General features: G+C 39.3%; 1 long non-coding RNA gene across 1 annotated transcript in view; it reads left to right on the top strand.

Annotated features, from left to right (window-relative positions):
- LOC144034668 (uncharacterized) overlaps positions 1-12597 on the top strand; it is a 45929-nt gene extending 33332 nt beyond the window's left edge. Inside the window, exon 3 of the long non-coding RNA XR_013288263.1 lies at positions 12007-12597. This is a non-coding gene — a long non-coding RNA (uncharacterized LOC144034668). The remainder of the gene's footprint in view (positions 1-12006) is intronic.
- Positions 12598-14949: the final 2352 nt, after the last annotated feature.

Here is a 14949-nt window from a genome sequence, read left to right as displayed (position 1 = left end):
TGCTTGGGAAAGAAGTTAATCCTCATCAACCTTAATGAAAACATGTTTAACATAATCCTTTGTGGTAGCTTAAAGCTAAGGCCGTCGACAAAGTTAAGCGACAGAGGCAAAACAAAAGAAATCACCTACATTATGATGAAGAAGCGAGCAAAGCAAATCTTGATTTGCTGTTATACTACAAAACAATAAACTGCAATGTTAATATTACATAGCTTTAGAGTATGTTTGTATGTTTCTTCTAATTTATACCGTAAAATAATAAAATGCCTCTAGCTGTTTGGCCTCGTATGTAGTTCCTCACTGTTGGTGACGATCTGGTTAAATTAAATAAATAGGACAAGTAAGCAAAGATCAAAGGAGTGCTTTTCGTAATCCTTTTTCAGAAAACAGTCATTTCACGCTAGATAAGGTCGCTTAGTAAAAGTGGAGTCAAATTCATTTCAAAAAGTGCTCTCATTTCCTGTGTTTGGAAGCATCTTTTCATCTATTCGTCTCTCTCTCTTCTTCTTCTTCATCTCCACGACTTTTTGCACAAAGGCGCTACAAAAATGAGGAGATGTGACTTTTTGAAGAGGACCAGTCTCTTTGTTGTTTGGCAACCCCATCATGTACAGTTAAAGAAAGATACATTCAAATGTTAAATTTGAGTTTAATTATAGTTAGTTGGTATAATGAAAGCATGTTGCATATCAAGCAGAGCAGTGCAATGAACTACTAATGACGATAGGGGACAATTATTGATACTCTCTGTATTAAATATAAAATAGAGATTGTCAGGAAAGGAAGACTGTGCCATCTGGCGGGGCACTGTTACACCATCCTAAAGGAATACTCACTAAAAACTACTCCTTGTTTGAGTCATGCAAACACCTCCTCCACACCACTGTGTGCTCAGTTCACGTTGCTTTCCGGACGTCTTGGTTTAAGCTCTTTTTTTCTTGCATTTGATCACTATGTCTTGTCACTTGACTTTTTGACTTTAGGAGTGGCAGTTGATGACCAATCACAGTGCAGGAAAATGCAAGTGCAAGACTTTCTTGGCCTCCCACGTCTTCTGTTCTCTGGCTTTTCATTAAGACAGTTTACGCTACAACTAAGGCTGTGTGCCAAGTGCTAATTATGCACTCTTCTCCTTGGTTGGCTCTTATCGCCTTCCTGCTTTTTCTCTCTCTCCTCCAGTTACTGTAGTTTACATTTTACTGTTACATTCTGCCACTGCTCCTTCTTCCCATGGTCGTCTATCTTTCAGACACCCCGTGATTTACTCCCCCTTGCCCTTTATTCCCACCCAGAGTTTGTGTGCAACGCCTTTTTTTTCCTTTCTTTTTTCACCCCCCCCCCCCCCCCCCCAACACACACACACACACCCGCACTCTCTCTCCCTCACCAAATCCCTCCCACACTCTTTTACCTCCAATCCCCCCTTCCATTGCTTTCTGACCTTCCAACTTCAGGGCTGTGCTCGGATCCAACGGCGCACGCCCATCTCCCCCGCAGGAATGTGCTGTTTGTACCTAAACACAACAAGAACACTGATAAGGACGTGTCTCCACAAGGACAGCTGAAACTGGACCCTATCAAGGGAGCCGTGGCGGCAGGAAGGCAGTCTATAAATTAGACGGGAATTCCTGATTGTTTATTCAGCAGGCCCCTTACTGTAAATCATCAGCAAGTGGACAGTGAGGTCAATTTAATTGCTAAATCAGTCGTGAAATGAATAATCGCTGGTATGACAACACGCAGTCACTCATAAACAGTGTTGGGAACGTTACTTTAAAAAAGTAATTGGTTATAGTTACTCATTACTTGCTTAAAAAAGTAAATTAGTTAGTAATTGAATTACTTCATAATAAAAGTAACTCGTTACCAGGCAAAGTAACTTTTTTTCGCTACTTTAAAATTTATTTTTATATCAAGTAATTCAGATTTTAAATTTTTTACATTATTATTATTATTATTATTATTATTATTATTATAGTTTATACAAGGAATTCAAATTATGTCCAGGCTATATAGGGTGTTTTCATTTATTTTTGTGAACATTTATGTCACACAAATGCCTCACTCCATAAAGACAGATCATATAATAATAATAATAAATAATAATAATAATTCACTAAATTTGGAGTGGTGATGTATGTTCTACCACTACCAATTACTACAGCAATCAGAATAACAATAACAATAAAATAAATACTGGCTAAATGGTGATTATGAATGGCACATATGTCATCTATAGCTAATTTGTAGACAGTCCTAACCAGTCCCTCCAGGATTTCACAGGTATTTTTTAGGATTGTTGCGGGCTAAAATAATCAATAATATATAAAAGAAATTACCAATGCTATGAAATATACAGTGCTAATGTTATCATGACCAAAATCATTGCCATAACTACTATTCCATTTCTTCCTCAAAATCTTCAGGCTTCTCCTTGATCTCTCTGAAAAACTTTTGTACACTTTCAATTAAGAGAGTATGGTGATATATCTTCAGTTTATACTTCTACACATTTAAAGACATGTTTAATGGTTGATTTCCAAAAACTGCCCAAATCTAGGCTTGCATCATTCACATACAAATGTTATATAACTGTGTACCGTTTCTCACTTTAATTACTTCGGTGCTCCCGACAGACCTCGACTCCATTGCCTCCGTCAGTGTCATTTACAGAGGCTGGATATTTCTTTCAACACTTTTCACGTGTTTAGCACTTGTGAAATAAGAGAAATACAATTGTTGGCGCTATTAATTACACTAGACGTAGTAGGCGAGTGTGTCGCTAAGACTTACTGGTCGGTACCTTTTCTTTATCGCTGTTAGGTACTTGTGGAGTCGCAATGTTAATGGTTCTTGGTGGAACAGAATTGTTAACAAATCGCTCCTCATGGCCGCCGTTTTTCTGCAAATCTCTACTTATTTTGATTAATGTTACTTTTGCCAAAGTTGTCAAACGCGAATGACTTCCAGGCGAGGGACGTGGACTCTTTGCTCTAATGCTAAGCCTTAAGGAAGACACGTCCGTCACGTCGTGATACGCCTCCGCGGCACCTCCAAAATAAAAGACACTTTACATTTCACTTTTTGTGACGAGGCCAGACAACAACAGTGCCTCTAACTGTGCGCAAATAACATTTTCAGAGCAATATATCCGCATAAGAGCAACACAATTGCACAATGTCTTGTAGCTTACTTCGAGCCTTGAAACTAATAAATGAATTGCAACGCAACGGATTTCACATACAATAATGCTAACAGCGTTTCAAATATGGGGAGAATAATTAGTTAGATTAGCTCTTAAAATTCAGATTTTTGTACATATTTTCAAATTGTGGACATTTATTCACATTTAGGTCACTCAAATTAGACTTCTTATGCTATTTTAAGGAAGAATGCTATATTGTGATATATAGATATTTAAAAAAAAATGATCTGTCATTGTTTTATGTGTGATGTATGTACAGTATGTATCGGTGACTACTCAAAGTTTGAGTACATGTACTGGTGATATCGAACATCCCTAATACACACACACACATATATATATATAGATATATAGGTGGCCAAAATCGATCCCAGTGGACACATTCTAAAACTAAGTATGATGTCATCTCACCGATTTCATTAAGTCAGCAAACTGTCGAAACGACCCTTACCCCTGACTTATTTATCAATGGTTTACTAGATAACGAGAGTCAGCTCCAGTGAAAAACAGCTGCGCGAAGCTATTTAGTCATGGATGCCTGCGCCAATCTACCGTGAAACAACGAATATGGACGCATCGGAAACTCCGTGGAAACATTTTGTAGAAGCTGACTCACTGACCAAAATGGAGAAAACATCCTACTTCCCTCAAAAATAGGAAATCACTTCAAACATCCTGCGTATTTTCTCGTTGATTGGCTTAACATCCCTGGGATCTCATTCTTCAGATGTGCATATCTCCCCAGCCAAGCATTACATAACGGCATCGGGTTACACGCCCGTGCAGATGAGCTGCACAATGGCGGCTTGTTCTTTTGCCACTGCGCTCAGGAGACATCTGGACATTGTCTCATGGACAACTACCGGTACTTTAGAATGAATGGAATTTGTTAGCGCAGTAACTCCTAATTTGGATTCGGACCAAACTGTACACCTCTGTAGTAGCATGTACCGTGTTTAGATTTTGTTACTTATGTCAACTTAACATTTAACAAAACAACTTGTAAACATGTAGAAGTACAAATAAAACAGTCCTGGTTGTACCTCTGCAACTCGCCTTAAGTCAGCAGGGAATGACACAAGCTCCCTCATGAACCTCAAGACGACATGCACTATTAAAAAACAAAAAATAGAATGAATGGGTAAAGAAAACATGTGGCTGCACAATGTACTACTGATAGCCATCAACAGTCCCTGGAATCCCCCCTGGCGAGGGTAACCCTACATATATTTCATTCACAGTTAATAGCAAATATAGGAATAAATTAGTTGAATTACTATATATTTTTATTTGAAAAATGTTTAACATTTTTGTTATGTGGGGGTTTGAAAGTTACTATTGTTGTAATTTTTGTACATTTTGACAAAAATATTAAAACTGAGTAAAAATGATTCACTTTCTTTCCCAATACAGGCATATCAAATATTCCAACTCTATAGTTTCGATTATGTTAGATGTTACTAGAATTACTTTAGAATGATGAAAAAGAGGGAAGAATGCAAAAAGTCACCCCACCCCCCAAAAAAATTTGCGGCAATAAAAAGTATCAAATATTTTTCATTAATTCTCCTAACACAAGATCCGCCATTGAATGGTGGCCAGAACAGGGTGGAACTTGTCTCCAGTGGTCACTAAAACTGACTTTTTTCTCCAGTCTGACTTGTGCTATTTCCAACATAAAGATAGCCCTTAACCAAATAAGACTTCAATTGAATTCAAAATTTGGCCAGTGCATAAATTTGTTTATGCTTAAATGTAACTTCCAGCAAGTCCTCCTCACAAAAGTGATCCAAGTTTGTAACTTTGTGTGCCATTATTGCAGTAGGGGGCAGTGTGGTGCAGGTGTGCCAGGTAAGGAGTGAAAAAAAGTACAGTCCAATATTCCTTTCCATTCATATGGAGCCTTTCTTCACAGAGCTGTAACTCTTCTCCATTGCGTAACCGGCAGCCCCCTCCCCATTGTGTGCAAATATGTTCATGTGTCTGCTCTGGCTTACTTTTGACTGATTGCATGCGTGTGTGTGTAGTTTTGTGAGTTAGTAAGGGAAGCGCGGAGACATCCAGTGAAGATAACCAAGTAGCTAAGGTGGACTTTCAAAGCGTTGGCCCAGGGCGCCAGCGTGTTGTTATCACACACATGGGGTCATATTGGTCGGTAGGGGGAGCGAGCAACATAGGAGGTGTAGCCGCTGCGATCTAAAACAATGCCTCTACGAGAAAAAACAAACTCCAAATTCCCACATGCTGTTTAAAAAAGTGTTCCCTTGTTATCTTGCCACGGCATACACAGTGGGTAGGAAATAACAGCTCTGCTCACTGCACCCCTCCTTGCTAAGCTCTCTTACCTCCCTTTTCAAGCTTTCAATCCCGTTACATACTACATCTAATAGGATCCCAGTGCAATGTTCTTCCCAAACTTTGACTCGCATACATGATATCCTCACTCCTTTCAACCCGCTGTGTGATCATCAGGTATTCGCCTCCAGGCTAACAACACGTGTCGTCAAACCTGTCGACCTGGTTTTGTTTTCCCAACCTGCAATTTGCTCTGTGGAATGAACTCAAAAGAAGCTCAGATGCAATATCAAGTGGACGTGGATGCTTATCTTGATTAGATCAATCAGTATTATACTTTAATTGGTACCAAAAACCTGAAGCAAAGTCCAATAAGCTTGGTTGATAAGATGTTTGAAATGGTTAACAGGATGTCATTAAAAGAGCATGGAAAGTTCACCTCTATCATATGTCACTATCTTTAGCAGCAGGCTAGGGCGGTATGGTGGATGACTGGTTAGCACGTCCGCCTTACAGTGCAGAGGACGCGAGATCGAGTCCGGGCTTTGGCCTTCCTGGGTTGAGTTTGCATGTTCTACCCCGTGCTGGATAGCAGCAGGCTTCTGCAAATTATGAGATGGGATTCAAGTACTTGCATTGGAAAGGTTAATGTAATTTCCATCCATCCATCCATCCATTTTCTTAACCGCTTGTCCTCACAAGGGTCGTAGGGGGTGCTGGAGCCTCTCCCAGCTGGCTTCGGGCAGTAGGCGGGGTACACCCTGAACTGGTTGCCAGCCAATCGCAGGGCACACAGAGACGAACAACCATACTCACAATTACACCTATGGACAATCTAGAGTGTTCAATTAACCTGCCATGCATGTCTTTGGAATGTGGGAGAAAACCCACGCAAACACCGGGAGAACATGCAAACTCCACCCAGGAAGGCCGAAGCCCGGACTTGATCTCACGTCCTCTGGACTAGGAGGCGGACGTGCTAACCAGTCATCCACCGTCCTAATGTAATTTCTGTTATAAAAAAAAAAAGTAATTAAATAAAAATTTAGTAATGCTGTTGTCTCATTGGACTCTAAACATTCGCATAATTGCACCCAATATCTGCACCATCACTGCAAACGGCAAACTCGGTCCTCGAAGGCTGGAGTCCTGCAGGTTTTGGATTTTTCCCTGCTTCAACGCACCTGATTCCAATCAACAGGATCGTTATCAGGCTTATGCAGAGCTTGCTGATGAGCTGATCATATATCATCTGTGTTGGAGAAGGGAAACATCCAAAACCTGCAGGACTCTGGCTCTTGAAGACCGAGTGTGCCCACCCTATATCTATCTATCTATCTATCTATCTATCTATCTATCTATCTATCTATCTATCTATCTATCTATCTATCTAGCTATATAAAACATTTTATTGCTCAATAAAGAAGGTGACTGCACATAGGTGTGGATCAGTACCTCCAACAAGGTTAAGAACCACTCTGCTAAGCCCAAACATCACATCACTCGCTGCATGATTGATTTTCTCTCCTTTAAGTCCAATCTTTCAGATTCGATGAACTGCATTTTCTTATCAATCACTTATCAAGTTGAATGTTCTGCTTGATTATTTTCTGAATGATAAGAGAAGCCCGGCTCAATGAAATGTGGGTATTACAAGGTGAATTCAAGATAGAATTATTCATTACTGTTCAAATTGCAATTGAAAGAGTACACATTAGAGCACTTAATGTTGCCAAACTGTTTCTTGGACAAATTGCTTATGGTGGTCTGATAAATTTATCAAGCAGCAATTCAAAAAGGCTGATCTAATTCGCCCATAATGAATCTGATCCAATCATTTCCATGTTGGATTTTTTTCTAACCCAACCCTAATCACAAACAAAAGTGCTACAAATGCTGCTCCAGACAAAGTGTGAGTGTATGTGACTAGGCGGACGCAAATTGTTTGTAGAGTCAGTCAACATCCATGCAAACTTTCAGTTTCTTTGGTTGCTTGCACTGACTGTAGGGATTACGCAATCCTCATTTCTGGGAAGTACTGTACACAATGGCTGCACTCCAGTTGTGGCAACACGGCCTTGTTGAAATTCACACACCGGACACGTTCACAATGTACACAGTGTGTGCTCTGATGGAAATGTGCTAAGTGAGTTCATGCTACCTTTGCTGACTAACAAAGTTGTTGGACCCAAAGTCAATCATTTCATTAAAAATAGGTCATATTTGACTATGATTTTTTGTGTATTTATTAATTAAATGCAGTTGTTGAGTGTAGTGCAGTGTGTGAATGTACACTGTGGCGTGGATGAAAAGGAAGACACTCCCATTAAGGTATGATATATTTTCTTGGTGATAGCACAACACACCTCAGGTTATCGTATTTTCGCAGCTTGTAAAAAGCAATTCACCAACCTTAATAAGGCAAAAATGCAAAGTCGTGCAAGGACACTCTAATGTGTTAATTATTATGCATTAACACATTGTACAGGTGTGGATGCGTATCAATTATTGACAGTGTCGCCCGGGCACCCACAACAGGTGTCTGCAGCAGTCATGTGATAGTCTACACAATGCTTTGTATCATCGCACACTCATGCAACACCAACACACTATCAATTTCATCACAGCTGCAATGGCTTGGTTGCATTTATTTGATGGAGGTCTTATTGTGAAAATCTAATGGAATCAAAATAAATAAAGATGAGAAAATATTTATTTTGGAATGGTCTTAATCATATCAAGAAGTAACCTAACCTCAGCGAACTCAAACTGATTGGACTGAGAAGGGTCAACACTTTAGGGCATTGATTTTCAACTGGTGGTTGATACTCAAAACTGGATTGCGGCCCCATTACGGTTGGGTCTTGGTCACGAACTAAATAATTGGAAGGGGTCCCTAGTTTACAATGTCACCAACATGCAAGGTTTTGAAGTTACGAACAATATTGAATTAGTTGAATCATGAACTTTATGTATGAAGTTTGTGCAGTGGCATGAAGGCCTTTTCACACTGTACTTAGTAATGCACAGCATGCCGTTGAAGAACCCATTCATTGTTTACTCCTCAAGTTTAAAAAAAGTATTCTAGAGCAGCATTTCGGTGACAACTAAAAGTTTCTCCAATATGAGATTGGCTAGCGGAATGCTATTTTGGCAGACTTTTACAGTAAATGGCCAGATGAAAATGGAGGAACATTACAATTACATGCAGTCAATTGCCACTATTTGGGTTTTGAAAGGCCATGTATAGACGCAAAAATCTGAATATGCTCTTATTCGGTTTTTAAAAATCCAAATAAGACCCCTTCTCTAACCCGAACACTTGGTCATATCAAAAGTGCATATAAACTGCTCCCTGCTCAGCCTGAAGCGAAGCCATCTTCATAGCTCATGAACCACATTACACTCTTCACCTTATTGTAGAGTCATTAGTATACGATGCATATCCATTTTTTTTTTTTTTCTTTCTGCTGCACATCTCTTCCTCCTCCACTTCCTTAAAATAACAAAACCAGGGCCTTGTTTTGCAACAATGACAACTACATCTTGCCGAGGTGCGGCTTACTTCTCATCAAAACCAACAGGAAAAGACTCCCTGTTTACTTCCTGGTATGCTGCTACATCATCTCTTCCAAATACGGGCAAGGTTGCACCAGGTCACCATAATCCTTACGACCTTACCCACTGACCTTTCCCAAGAAGGCCCTCTCAGTTAGTGTGGCAGTAACTAAATTTTATATGTATGGCTCAGTTGTGGTTTCCAAATAATTACTGTAATTTTGACCATATGAGACTAATTTTGACTGAGGTACCCATTTGGGTTACATGCTCAGTTGTAAACTGAGCATTCATTCAAGTATGTGATGTGCATACCAGGTCAAAAGTAACATTTTGACATACATGCATTAGAAACATTAAAATTTTTGGTGTAAATCTATTGTCATTCGGTGTACCGAGTCCCCACACAGAACACATTAGGTAAGGGAGTTTTTTAAAATGAAAAAAAATCATTGCCAACAACAACACTCAGAAATTCTATTTGAAGATATAAATCTGTAGTTACATTGAGAAATATTATACATGCGTATTTTAAAAGGCAATTTTGAAAACTATTTTTTCTTTATTTTAAAGAAGTGGGTTGCTGAGTAGCAACAATAAGAAAATACCGAAACCATCAACTGCTGCTTTCGTGACTGACCCAGTTCATATATTCAAATACTTAAATGTTGTTGCGTAAACATACCCTTAAGTGGTGCTTGACCTTGACTGAAATCTTAAAAACAAGAGATTAGCGTGGATGCTAACATGACAGCAGTTTTATCAGCACTGGACACCAGACAAGAACTTTGTTGACTGAACGAACCTTTTCACTCATCGCTCTAATTGCGCTTTAGTGAGAAACATTCAGTATGTTTACATGATGTTTGAGAAAATTGCATTATTTGGTCGCTCCGCTCGACTTTGAGATAATCTAAACATGCTAATCAGATTTAAATCGGTCAACATTTGGGCCTCATTACAGCATCCACCTAATCAAACGCATCCAGAAGTTTTACATGACACTGCTAACTGCTGGCATGCATATGAACATTGTTGTCTGTACATTCATTTTGTCAGATTATTATTGTGCATAATCAAATTCAGTCTTGTGTTCACCAAAATATTTGACCAGTCACATCCAGCAAAAAAATTTCGGTCGCATTTTGAACTGTTTCTAGCAACTATTTCCCATTGATGACAGTAACAGGGTCAAAGGTCAACCTATACTGAAACAACATACAGTATGTGATTGTTTGGGTTGGTGAACTTAAAAGGCACGGTGAGAGTTATGTAAGTTTGTTACACAAGGAAGCTCACCTTATCTGGTGCCAAATACAATTCCACTTCCTTTCAAAAAAGCCAGAAGAAAAATACAGAAAAAGTCAGCCAGTGGGCTATTTACAGTATTTTATTCTCGCGTACATGCGCACGAACTCACAATACAATAAAAAAACTGAAACCAGTGGTTTAACCTGTTAATCTGCAAAAGTGAATCTGCACTTTTCACACACGCTTTCTTTGCACATGATCACAACGGTGTGTTTGCGGTAGCCATATTGGGATGGCTTTACACAAACACACACACGCAGTGCATACCACAAATTATTAAGCACGTACGTCTATTATTAAACCACACTATTTTGGCCTAATTGTGTGGAGGACTTTTAGGAGGGAGAACGTGCTGTACTGACCCATGAGTATCTCTTTGTTATAACAGGTGAACTTACTTTGAAGTCCGCATTGGAACGTGAAACCATATGTGTTCACATGCACACACGCCACTCCCTTGCTGGTCCTCTCCCAATGGGTCAGGCCCACTAATTCACTCCAAATGTCCGACAGAATTATTGACCTGGGTGTGGAAATGTAGTGGGAATGAATCACACTTGTGTAACACGTGATAAGAAAGTGAAGCAAGTAGTAAGGGCGTAACGTCAACGTACATACTGTAAATGCATGGTAAAACTTGAATGGATATTATACAAATACTTAGTACAACTAGTAAGTCTTCCACTATTACACTCACATGAGAGCCCACCTGTTGGCTTTGAGCTAGTTGCATTGACCTTGAAAATAAAAGGTTGCACTACAAGTCAGCTCAGGTTCATAAGTATCTTTGATTGTGGACTGAAAACAACTGAGGAATTCTTCGCTCAGCCATAAATCTGAGTCTTATGCGCACTGAAGCTTTTATTTAATGAGGCGCACCCTTCCTCCATTTCTTTACCTACACTTTCACTTTGCCATCCCTCTAGTGCAGGGGTGGCCAAGTTCGGTCCTCGAGGGCCACTATCCAGCCTGTTTTCCATGTTTCTCTCCACTAACACACCTGATTGATCAGGATCGTTGTCAGGCTTCTGCAAAGCTTGCTGATGAGCTGATCATTGGAATCAGCTGCGCTGAAGGAGGAAGACATGGAAAACAGGCTGGATAGTGGCTCTCGAGGACCGAACTTGGCCACCCCTGCTCTAGTGTTTGCATCAATCACTTCTACGAAGCTACTTTGCCATTTTCAGTTTTCCGTCGCAAAATCTACTGACCAGCAACTAGTTACTAATTTCATACACTGAAATATGTGTAATTCCCGCATATGAATCACCGGAAACGTAAAGTAAAAATAATCCAAGTTCAAACTGTGGTCATCATAAGATTTTATTAATACAGGGAGTTTCTAACTATGTTTAGTTGTGTCACAAGTGTACACACAAATTAACCACTGTTAATAGTCCATCTTAAAAACAATTAAGCACTCGTTCTTCACATGCAAAGGTGAGTTGCTTAGCTGATAAACATCAAACAAACGACGTGCAATGGTTCATTCCATCAAGCCCTAAAAAGGCTATAAATGTTTATTATTATAGTACACGATTGTCTCAGATTTTCTTTTATTGATTTATCTGTTACTGTTTACTTTTAAATCATTGGGCTTAATCTTGTTTCCTCTTTTTTTATGTGTTTTATATTAGGGGTGGCCAAAGTCTGGTCCAGATGTGTGTCCTGCAGCATACTGTGTTAAAAGACATTGAACGCTCTCGTATCAGACCAATACGAAGGAGGATTTACACCGCAGTGAAACAAAGTCAAAGTTGACGTGTTGATTGTTACAAGATATCACACTATCAGACTGATATTTATAGCTTCCTATATGCCTCATTTTTTTCCTGTATGTGGCCCTCTCCAGAATAGATTGGACACCCCTGGTTTATATGGTGCATTTGTTACGGCGTTTTTTTCAGTGTTCAGTTCACTCCAATAAAATGTAGTGCTATGCCTCATGCATTACTTTTTTAACATCAAGTGTAAAATAATGTTAATTTTGTGTAAAATATAAAAGCATGCTGCCTTCATTTCCACAAGGCATGACACAGATGTTGAATTTCTTTGAATGTCAGACGGCTTACTGGTGTAGTATAATTATCTCGTTCGTATCTACTTAGCAACCCTTTTTGAGGCTACTCCTTGTGTTGTTAAAAAACAAACAAACCAAAAAATACAAGGAAATAGCAAAACACAAACCGAGAACTAGAGTTTATTATTTTGTAAAAAATCAAGTACCATTTACCAGAGTAAAGTATAGTTTGAGTTAAATTTTTAACACTGACGCTAGTGTAGAGTAATTTCAACACTATTCAGTGTTTATCAATTTGAAAAGTGTCAGATTTACACTCATTGGTGTGGACACATATAAACACTTTTCTAGTGTTAGATTTAACACTCTCGGTGTTAATCTAACACTGGCAATTTTGCTGTGTAGGAAAATTGATCTTTGGCAGTTCGACTCTATCCAGCACAAGTGCAGAGCGGGTCTGTGTATCGTCCAGAAGGAGCAAGTCTGCAGCGAGACAGTTTAATGTTGCACCAGGAACATGTTTGCACTCTCAAAACATGTCCAAAAAAATTGGCTAAGAGCTGTTTACTTCCCAGCAGACTGATAAAATGTTACATGGAATTTTAACTTCACTGTCTGTGGTGCAAGTTTGGCATTTTCCGATTTTGCATCCAAACATGGATGATTAGCAAAACATTTTTAGAAGAAAACAAACAAACAAAAAAACTACTTACAAAAACTTTTTTCGTGGTAATGCAGAAGAGAACGCACATATATGAACATCTTTGCCGATTTTGAAAATTGAAAAAAACAAAACAAGCGCTTATTGTGTGTGTTGTACACCACACGTGTAACAATGTCTGTTGCATTTTTTAAAGACAGACTTGTGAGAGGTGCCACGGAGCTTTGACAATGACAGGAATTCCAAAGTTGAAAAAGTAGTAGAACAAGTAGTAGTAGAAGGAATGGAAGAAATTAGGCTCATTGTTGTATAAAGTGTCCAAAGGGATGTTGGATACGGAAGCGTCAACTGAAGGGGGCGTGGCCTTTGCGAAAGGTCAATTGTGTCCAAAAAGATCACTTTGTACCGGTCTCCGTCACGATCATGCAGTCCGTACTGTAGCTTGGTTGAATTCTGTGTTGATATCTTATACATATGGGTATATTATTAAAAAATAAAAAATACTACACCTGTAAACTTACCTTGCTTGCATGCCGCATTAATATTTGATGTACGGCTCTTTTTCGAAAACCTTTGAGCTCACTCCAGTTGTCTGTTTCCAATCAACTTGGTTTGACAGGCATGTAGGAGGAAATCTTTGGGAAAGTTAAGCACATTCTACCATTGTGGGGAGTGTTAAGCCATAATATTAAATGAATGACACAACACAGTTGATATCTATAGTAAAATGCTGTCTACTAATTAGGGCTGAACGAATAATTGCATTTGACAAAATGCGATTACGTAATCGTGAAAGGCTGCGATTTAAATGCCCATTGAAGTGTAGCGGAAGGAGAGAAAGAGGGAGGGGGAGCAGGAACATCACCGCTGTAACAAAAGTAATTGTAGTAGAAAAAATGTGATATAATGGCTTCATTTGCCTTTATCTTAATATCCTGTCATCTATAATAGATCTGATATTGTTTATTATAATTAACTTTTTGTTGGGTAGAAAATTTATTGAAAAGGACCTTGAAAAAAATTAACGCATATGATATCGCAATCGCAATTTTTTGGGGGGGAAATCGCAAGTAGATTATTTTCCATAATCGTTCAGCCCTACTACTAATAACAGTGCATTACTTCTAGTACAAAATCCTACAAAAAAACAAAAAAAAAATCATGCAATAAAGGCTCTTCTTTTTTGGATTGCTTGCACTTACCCAAAAATGACACCTAACTGGTTGTGTAGTTTTAAATGCAGACTGTGCAGGTTCGATTACCAACCAGTGCCCAAATATCACAGGCATCCATCATCCATCTATCCATCCATTTTCTTAACCGCTTATTATTAAAAGATTAAAAGAAAAAAGAAAAAAAGAGTTGAGTTGTGTCAGGAAGGGCATCCGGTGTGAAAATTGTGCCAAACAAATCCTGTGAGTAACTTGCTGTTGCGACCCCTAATGGGACAAGCCAAAAGTCGGAACAACAACACAAAGATGGCACTCACTGATATGCGTTCATATAAATATTCGCACCTTGGCGGAGGTCTGCACTCAACTGAATGCTGAATGCAAAGTGCGTGGGAAGGTAAAGTCCTCTTGTCATGAAAGCCAACATGTTGTTTTAGCTTGACCTACAGCTGCACTGGCCTGTTGTCTTCCCCTCAGCCATCCATCCTGCAAATCCTTTCTCCATTCCCTATCAGTGCGCCTCCGCCCTTCTGCAGGCATTCCTCTCCATGCCTAATGACTTTCGCTCCCGTCTGCTTTCTTCCTTTACCCCTTTTGCCCATTCGGCCACATTCCAATGCTCTGCAGTCATCATCCAGGCACTGACTGCAGCGCAGGGTTTTACTCCGCTCCAGTAAACCATGTTTTGGACAAAGACTCTCTGGTGTTAGTGTGTTCACAGTTGCCA

Source organism: Vanacampus margaritifer, chromosome 1 (genome assembly GCF_051991255.1).
Source record: "Vanacampus margaritifer isolate UIUO_Vmar chromosome 1, RoL_Vmar_1.0, whole genome shotgun sequence".
NCBI classification, from domain to species: domain Eukaryota; kingdom Metazoa; phylum Chordata; class Actinopteri; order Syngnathiformes; family Syngnathidae; genus Vanacampus; species Vanacampus margaritifer.
Note: the sequence above shows the minus strand (reverse complement) of the source record. Positions and strands in the feature narration are given on the sequence as shown.